General features: G+C 37.1%; 1 long non-coding RNA gene across 2 annotated transcripts in view; it reads left to right on the plus strand.

Moving 5' to 3' along the window:
* Nucleotides 1-7,607, plus strand: part of LOC144652465 (uncharacterized) — a 33,330-nt gene extending 25,723 nt beyond the window's left edge. The window contains exons 2-7 of one of the 2 annotated variants that reach the window (XR_013570543.1): nucleotides 1,377-1,529; nucleotides 3,012-3,098; nucleotides 3,199-3,232; nucleotides 3,879-3,935; nucleotides 5,961-6,074; nucleotides 6,596-7,607. This is a non-coding gene — a long non-coding RNA (uncharacterized LOC144652465). Of the gene's footprint in view, nucleotides 1-1,101; nucleotides 1,530-3,011; nucleotides 3,099-3,198; nucleotides 3,233-3,878; nucleotides 3,936-5,960; nucleotides 6,075-6,595 lie in introns of those variants that run through there. The other variant, XR_013570542.1, reaches the window with a different exon arrangement.
* Nucleotides 7,608-8,724: the final 1,117 nt, after the last annotated feature.

The raw sequence follows: 8,724 nt of genomic DNA on the forward strand, positions 1-8,724 counted from the left end.
ATGAAAGACAGGACATTGTTAAGCACACGTAAACAAACCTGCATGCGCAATTTGGAGCTGTTTCGATAATGTTCGATTTAGTCAGAAAGTCCAGGGGCCGTTTATTCCCGCCGCTCTTCAATTTATGACGTCATCGCTTTCCTCATTTGCATAACAAAAAATGTGAATATCTCCTAAACGAAACAAGATCTTTCAAAACAGTAATCACCATTCTTCTTTATTTGTAAAAGTCTTTCAAATAAGCATTAATTAATTTTTACTTCATAAGCACTTTAAGTTTGTATTGGCTTTGTTATGCATCATTTTGCAGAAAAAAACTGCAAGGGATACTATAAGTTGTGAGCTCATTAATTGACATCACACTTAGATCGCATGCAGGCTGCCTAATTAATTTCTCCAAGATGGCAGCATCCGGTTCTCAACTACTACTTTTTGGACTACATGTACCTCTATATTTTTCTAAATAATATTTATAGTCAACTAGTCAGCCTCCTGTAAGAATTGATTTCTAATAATTATAAGTTTATGTTTCGAATTTAATTACAACACTTGTTTCCTAATTTACAGTGTCCTCAATCAGCCCAAGGTGGGTACTCAAAGTACACATGATGAAGGGGGGATCTGACAGAGCTTCATATTGCATAATTTGCAAACCCCCCAAAAATACACAAGCCTGAAATTTAAGACCCAAAAAAATACCTGGCATCAAAATTTCCAACCCAAAAAAATACAAGACATCAATACCTCAATACTGATTTATTGAATTAAGCAAAACTTTCTAATGCACATTATTTGCTGAAAAAAAGTTTGAAAGAATATTTTTCGAGCCAAAAAGTTCACTTGGAGATAAGGCCCCAAACATGCATATCAGTTTTTTAAGACCTAAAAAAATATGTAATGGATCTCTTGACCCCAAAAAATACTCAGCATGTAAATTTTCAACCCAAAAACTACGTCTATTACGTGGTTAAAGAAATGCAAGTTTACGTGGTTAAAGAAATGCAAGTCGGGGACTCAGAATTTTTCTTTGTCCCATGCTCGTGTCATGGAGAACATCTCTTTATTATTTATTAACCGAGCTTAAAATTTACCATCTTTATTATAAAACTTGATGAATTCGACATTGCTGATCCTAGCAGTATGCAGGACGCATGTCACATATCAACCTAGTAAAATGGCCCAGCTCACAACGAGTCTCTAGCGCCCAACCGGTATCTGGGAGGCCATGGGTGCGATTCCCGTCGGGGACTCAGAATTTTTCTTTGTCCCATGCTCGTGTCATGTAGAACATCTTATCTTTATTTTTTATTTTTTATGTTATCATCATCATCATTAAAACTTTCAAAAAGTACACATGGGATGGTCTTTTGAAGAAGGTTTATAGCTACAAAATTGGAAAGCTTAACTGCTGTGGCATTAGACTTTTGAAAAGTCATCAACTGCTCAGGATCATATATACAGTGGAGGGTGCCTTTTTACGGTGAAGTTTTTACTGTGGAATATAGAGATGGGCGCTCTGCTGTATTGAGGTATTGGTATTGGCTGTAATATATTCCTTTTTAAAGGTTATTTAACAATTATTCGCCGAAGGCGAAGTGATTATTGTTGAATAATCTCCGAGACGAAACACATATCAGTTTGTACTGGCAAGTTACGCATTCGTTTATTAATTAAGATGTGTTCTCGAACGTGCTCAACCTTTCAGTGAAGTTTAGTAGTTAGTTTTATTAAATTTTGAAGATCAGTATTGGTAGACAGCATGTCCAACTATCACAGCAAGAACAAAATTAATTTCTTTTCAACAAAGAGGTTTTGAGCGTCGTGAAATTTGTTGTCCTGTTATGGAATCTTGGCAGTGATTACAGTCCCAATGATGTCATCTGTGCATCATTCTGTACTCTAATAGCATGGCCCAGTGGCTGTCTATTGGCACAATGAGTGATCTGATTGGCTACACAGGTGCCTTCTATCGATCCGCTGTTAGACGGCTCCCGCCGGCAGCACATGGTCAGCCCGGGGGGGGGGGGGGGGTACTCCCTATAATGACCTATACGGGGAGGCTCCGCCTGAAAGGGGTACCTTTTTCAGGCTTCAGCTATATAAAAGGGAAGGGATTTCTCAAGTTTAGGTATACGAAGGGGTATAGAAATTTGTCATTTAGGTTTTTTGAAACGGCTTTTAATCAAAATATTTCAAACAGATGCAATTTATGGCTGTATTATTTCAATTTATTAAGCGCTTCTTGAAAATGACAAGAAAACGTCATGTTTTAAGTCTATACCATGACTTTCAGGTATATGAAAGGGGTACCTTTTTTTATTAATAAGTATATGAAAGGGGTACAATTTCTGGCAAAATGGTATATAAAAGGGTAAGGGGTAAGAGCTCGGGGCGGAGCCTCCCCGTACAAAACTTTTTTGAGTATCCCCCCCCAGGTGCTCAGTTTTTCGCTAAATTTTACCAACAAATCTTTCAAAAAGTCAAATCTGGCGTGTGCTTTATAGATCAGCCACTGGGTTCAACCACCTGCATTTATTTGTTTCCCGTGATGTAGTCCAACTGCTCAAAATCAGACAAACACTTTCATTTACTGTAGATTTACAATTAACTTTTTTGTTTTGTTGTGTCCCGCAATGTTTGAAAAATTTTGTTGTCAAAACTGATTTGGACTATGAACTCTGATCATGGCCGCGAGGCACACTAGGCAGTGACATCATCTTTTCGTCTGTACTCTAATGGATGACAGCAATCAACCAATCACAACACATGCAGTAGCCAGGTTATAGAACAGGATTGCGCACCTGTTGCTCTTTAAAGGGACAATAATTCTATTTTTTGGCTTTAAATGACAAAATTTTAGACTACTGCACCCTTGTTTACTATGAGCAATAGTCAACCTGTCTATGCCTTGTTGACTATTCGCTCATAGCAAACTTGGGCTTTCAGTCCAATTTTCGACTATTCGCTCTTCATCTCTTCCTTACCAAAAAATTGATATCTTTTTATTCTAGATTAATTCCTGTGGAGGGTGAGTTTATAGTGTTCAGAAGTCCACAAAAGACATTTGAAGAAATCTTGCCAGAAATTCTCATTTTCAAGTATGTTTCCCTGCAATATTGGTATGAATTAATTTATCCAATCTCAACAATATTACTTTCACACAATGAAACTGATTCTCTCATTATCCTTTTTTACCAGGGAGCTGAGTTTGCTCGGAGATGTCAAGAAAAATGTGAGTAAACTATTCCAAGATCTTTTTGCCTTTTCCTTCTTTTGTTATTGGTTTTAAGAGCAATACCTAATACCATGTTTGGGATACGAGTTTAGCATTTAACCATTGATAACGTTGATAACCAATTAAGGGGGTACCCAGCAAAGTTTTATTCAGGTGTCATGTTCTTTGTCAATCAACTTGTAAGCCAGTCGTTAAGTCACATGCATATTTAATAGAAGATGTTCTGAGCACAGTCAATTCCTGAGTAGCGTTTGGGTGGTTAGCTGGTCATCAGTCAGTCAGCATAAGTCAAAAAGTGAATCAGACGTTCACCCAAAAACAGTTTGTCAGCTGCTCAAACATGCAGTTTATCAATCTATCAGTCAACTACTATATATGGTGTACGGCCGGCTAAGCAAACCGGTTATTTCGTCATTTCAGCTAATGTACATAGTCAGTCACTGTATCAGTCAGTTGGTTGACAAACATACAGGTAGTCAATTTTGATAAGTGAAGCAGTCTGTCAATCAGACAATCAGTTCCTCAGTTTATAATTTGCAGCCGAAATTAGTCAATATAACAGTTGCCTGTTCTGTCATTCAAAATCAAGGTAATTACTGTATTTCAGTTTTGACTAACTTTGGTTTTCTACATATTTTTATAGGACACACCAATGGACAACATGTCCAAAACTTTTGTAACTCTCCACAGGCTTGTTACGGTAAAAGAATAATGATAATAACAATGATGATGACGATAATGATGATGGATTTTTTTAATTAACCGACCCACTTGGTGGCTCATCCTTTTTTAAATAGGCCTTAAAAATGCATGATAACGTCATTCAGCTCAAAATTCACCACCAACAGCAAGCCTTGTTTACACAAATTATTCGCAACCTTTCTCCACTTTCATGCAGTTTTCATGAGGCCAGTCTGAAGTAAACATGCATAAGGGCTATTAAATTCGAAAAGACAAAGAGTGGCCAATTTGTGTTAAGAAGTGGGTCTCAATGTTGCTTGTTCATTATTTTCTTGCATTCTGAGTGTGAACAGTTTGAGAAAACGTCATCATGCGAACTTTCATAGTTTAAGATGGTTTCCGCACAATTTTCGAGCAATACAGGCAAAAATAAAGTTACCAAAAAGACCTCTTAGCATGGCAACAGTTTTAGTACAGCTAACAAAAACCTGCCAAAAATTTAGCACTCAAGCTGACCCCGCGAGAGAAAGATGGATTTCAATTTGTCTTTATTTCAGTTAAAACGGACGTCTTGCGCCAGTTCAAAACAAAATGGCGCGCGTTTAATACATTTTTTCGAGGTTTGACTTTAATTTTCTCGAGAATGCTTAAGAATTTAATTGCGGGGTCACTAAGACAAATGAATTTCGATGAGATCTTTTAAATAGTATACAAAATGTTGCCGTGCAATGAGTAGATTTTTGGTACTTAATTTTCGCACTCATTGCTCGAACTTTCAGCGGAATCCGTCTTAATTATTTCAAATTTTTCTTTCCTTTATATTACCATTGAACTTTGGTTTCTTTGGTTAGTAGAGGGCGAGAAGAAATAAAATGGGTTATATTCGGGCTGGGAATGTGGGCCCAGGGGGGTACTCCGGACGGCTTGTAAATGACAAGGATGGAGGTTAAGCTGTATAGCTACCCCAAATGATCCCACACTTGTGGTATCATCTAAGCCATGCCAGAGTGCTCAAACTAGAAAAACTAGTGAGCTTTTTTTTCTTCTTCTTTCATTCATCCGACTGTCTGTCTATCCGTTCGTTGGTTCCTTAAAGGTCAAATGAACAGAAATTTCAAAATGTCATTTTAACCAACCAAACGCTAAAACTATACATTATTGCGTGCAATTAAGAAAAATGTTTGCTTTCCGAGCCTTAAAGCGTGAATTACAGCAAAAAACCCGAAGATTTCCGAAGGCTTCACGAAAACGTTTTTGAATGACCGCGCACTGAAATGGAAGGAATGGAACGAGTTTTTCACGTCATAATTGGTGTTTTTGAAGACGACCGCAGACCGATTCCGCAGACCAGCCGACGGCAACGTCAACAAGAACAATAGAGATTCCTGATTTGTTTTCATACCAGCGTGCATTGCGTTCATCTATGCAAAACGACAGCAAACAAAACTTTAAGCTATTTTTGAGTTTTAGCTATTTTATTTGAAAAAATGCACGTCTCTGAACAACAGCCAACATGCAATCAACTGAAAAACGGCCGAACAGAAAGAAATAACTGCTTGAAATGTCACTTAACACATTTATTTCAATTCTAAGGTGCCGTCTGCCGGATCGGTGTGCGTTCGTCATCAAAAACCAATTTTGACGTCACAAGTTTTTATTTCCGACAATTTTTAATTTCCCCTTCTTTTTTTTTTCGAGTACTGTACGATTATGAAGGCCTACAAAAGCTTTTTTCAACTTGCAATATCTCTGCGATGCAATGTCCCATTACATTAAAACTTCGGGATATGTTTATTTAGCTCTTAATAAACACAAGGGCAAAAATAACAAAAATTTGAAATTTTTGTTCATTTGACTTTTAATTCCTTCTTTCCGTTATTCAATGACCAATCATCTATTTTGCAATGCCTAAACAGAACTTCCCAATACCCGCTCCTCCTTCTTGTGAAATCTTTACTTGCGCAAAACAAAAACATCTCCGGCTCACTCTTTCTAACCGTACAAATTTTTATTCTGTTTTCTTTTTCTATTTCTTTCACTTTAGATTGTGTGACTTTGTATACGGGGTGTATAATAACTTCTCAGGGGACGAAGATCTGTTTACAGATTGTGGTGATTACCAGTCTGACGTGTATCGTCTGATGAGAGTATCTAATAAGTAAGTGTGATTGTATTATAAGCATAACGTCATTTTTCTTTGAAAATAATGTATTTACTTTGCTTTTGGAAGCCGGCGTAGCTAGTGGGATTAGCACAGTGCAAGAAAGATGCTGGTCAAGCAAAGCACACGCACTCGATCGCAAATCCCGCGAGCGCCAGCTACGCAGGCTACGCTTTTGGGAGAGTAAAACTTCGAAAAGAGGCCCAGAGAGAAGCCCATGTTAAAATTAAAATCAAAGACCACAAAACTCAAAAATGACCAGAAAGCTATTAGCATTTGGAGGTCTAGAAACCAGTTTGTTAATATGGTAACAAACTATCAAGCTCTTATTATAAAACGGATCAGAACTTGAGCATTTTTCTTATTTTTACGATTTTTTTCGACTTTGAAAATTCTTAAACATTGTGGCGGCATCCCCCCCCCCCCCAAAAAAAAAAAAAGCTATTTGGGCTATAGGTGCTTTAAAGTATGGAGTGCTCTGTTTATTTTAAAACGTCTTTTTTGTATTTTGTTGACAGAGATAAATGGCAATCATTTGAACCTTACACGAACGTGCTATTGCTTCACTACCTCGCCAGAAAAATGATAGAGGAGAAGAAATATTGTCGTAGACAGGAAAATAAAATATAACTGCAGCGATTCAAATCAAGTGCTACAAAATCATCTTCTGCTACACAAACAATTTGTAGAATTTTTTTTTAATGAGAAAGTCCATGATTGGTCTTAACAGTGTGAAGATAGAATCCTTGATTCTTGTCAGGAAAAATATACCGCGGTTCAGCGAGGAGATCCTGAGGTTTGCTTGCTAACTTGTAAAAATCGGGTGGGATGGATCTGGGAAGGCGCCTCATGGCCCGTTAACGTTCCTACATATTGCCATTCTTTATATCATATTATTGCAAACCAAATTTGATTTTACAAAACATCCATTTCATTTATGAAAGTATCTTTCATCTGAAAAGCCTCCAAATCAGATTTTCTTTAGTTTTTATTTCGGTGAAAAAACCTTAGCGTAGATTATAAACGATTAATGAACGCTTCCTAAATGTGACATACCTACGAATTTAAGTTATTTTTCTTAAAAAGGCTCCCTTTAACTATGATGTGATATTGCGCGCTTTGTTCGTAGGCTATATACAATATAATATAGTTACTAGTTATGAAGTAAAGATATAGTAATGTTTTAGTTTTTTGGTAATAAATAAAGTTAAAAATCGTAATTTATTCATCGGAAAATATTGTTTTAAAATTGATCAAGATATTAAAAATATAGAACTGCCACCTGCTTTACTTGTTTTTTTTTTTATTTTATCTTAAGTCATTTGCGAGCTCTCTAAACACACAAAGTCAAACAGCGGTTAAGGATGTTGGCGCAAAAATTTTCTACTTGATTTTTTATTAATTTTACTGCGGCCAGACAATAAGTTACTTCTTGCGGGAAATGCGATGGGGTCACCGACTTTGTTTCAGAGATAAGGCGTGTGGAAAACTACCCTGATTTTAAAAATTGGCACACGTAATTCAGCATGGTTTACGGGGTTTATAGATAACAATTATTTGGCGAAGTGGAAGTGAATATTGGTGATTTATAAAAGCTAGCAATGGTATATTGCAATTCCTGCGTTTTGATTGGTTAACAGGCAGTGGTATATGAGCTCATACCGTAAAATTCCGGTTATAAGCCTACCGCCACCTGTTATAGGCCCATCTACCTGGAAACAAAAAAATACATCCGATTATAAGCCCCCCTCTGCCGGATGAGAGTACTAAAAAGGGCTGAATGTTGCTTAAAAACGCACTTCGATCAACACTCTCGTGGCCCGTTTCGGAAATTTTTTTATTCCCTTTATAAGCCCTCCCGGATATAAGTCCCTCCACTTATAAGCCCACTCAAAAACCCTTATGAAGTTGTATAAGCCCGGGGCTTATAACCGGAATTTTACGGTTTACCATTAACACATAATTATGGAAGCCGATACGCGTCCACAAAAAACAGCTCGGGAGCTAAAATATTGCAATACTTTGCTCGTTTTAAAGAAAACAATTATTCCATTCGCGCTTGTTGGATGTCTTGGATATGAGATCGTTATAGCCAACTCCGCGCTACGCGCCTAATTGGCTATCTACCATTTGATATCCAACGCGCGCTCGTGGAATAATTGTTAAGTATTGCTTTGTAAATATTCACCACTTCACCGACAATGAGGTTTTAGTATATACCGCACAAGTTGAATAACTTGCGGACCAAAGCATCACTTTTGGTAAAGTAAGCAACGCGCGAAGGCAGTTTGTTTCTCTTTAGCTGCTCGGAGGTAAATAAATTAAATAGTACTTTGCTATTTTGCTCGCGCGTAAAGCGCTATTCACTTGTGTGGTATATATATCCAAATAAAAATACTGAAGATAAGTAAACAGAGGCAAACGATCTTAGTCACATTTTAGAAAAGTGTGTGTATGTTGCGTAAATAATTATTAATCTTGCCAAGAGTTAACCCTGGAAATAAAAAAGGCATTTAAGGTGGCCCGCGGGTATTTATGAGGCTGACATTCCCTTTTTTCGCGCGTTTTGAAACGGGAAAACGTAAAGCGATTACTTAGATTTTTGAGAATCTGAAAGAATAAAGCTTAAATTATATAAAATGATAAA

The sequence above is a fragment of the Oculina patagonica genome, chromosome 4, assembly GCF_052425735.1.
Source record: "Oculina patagonica isolate OP01 chromosome 4, crgOcupat, whole genome shotgun sequence".
NCBI lineage: Eukaryota > Metazoa > Cnidaria > Anthozoa > Scleractinia > Oculinidae > Oculina > Oculina patagonica.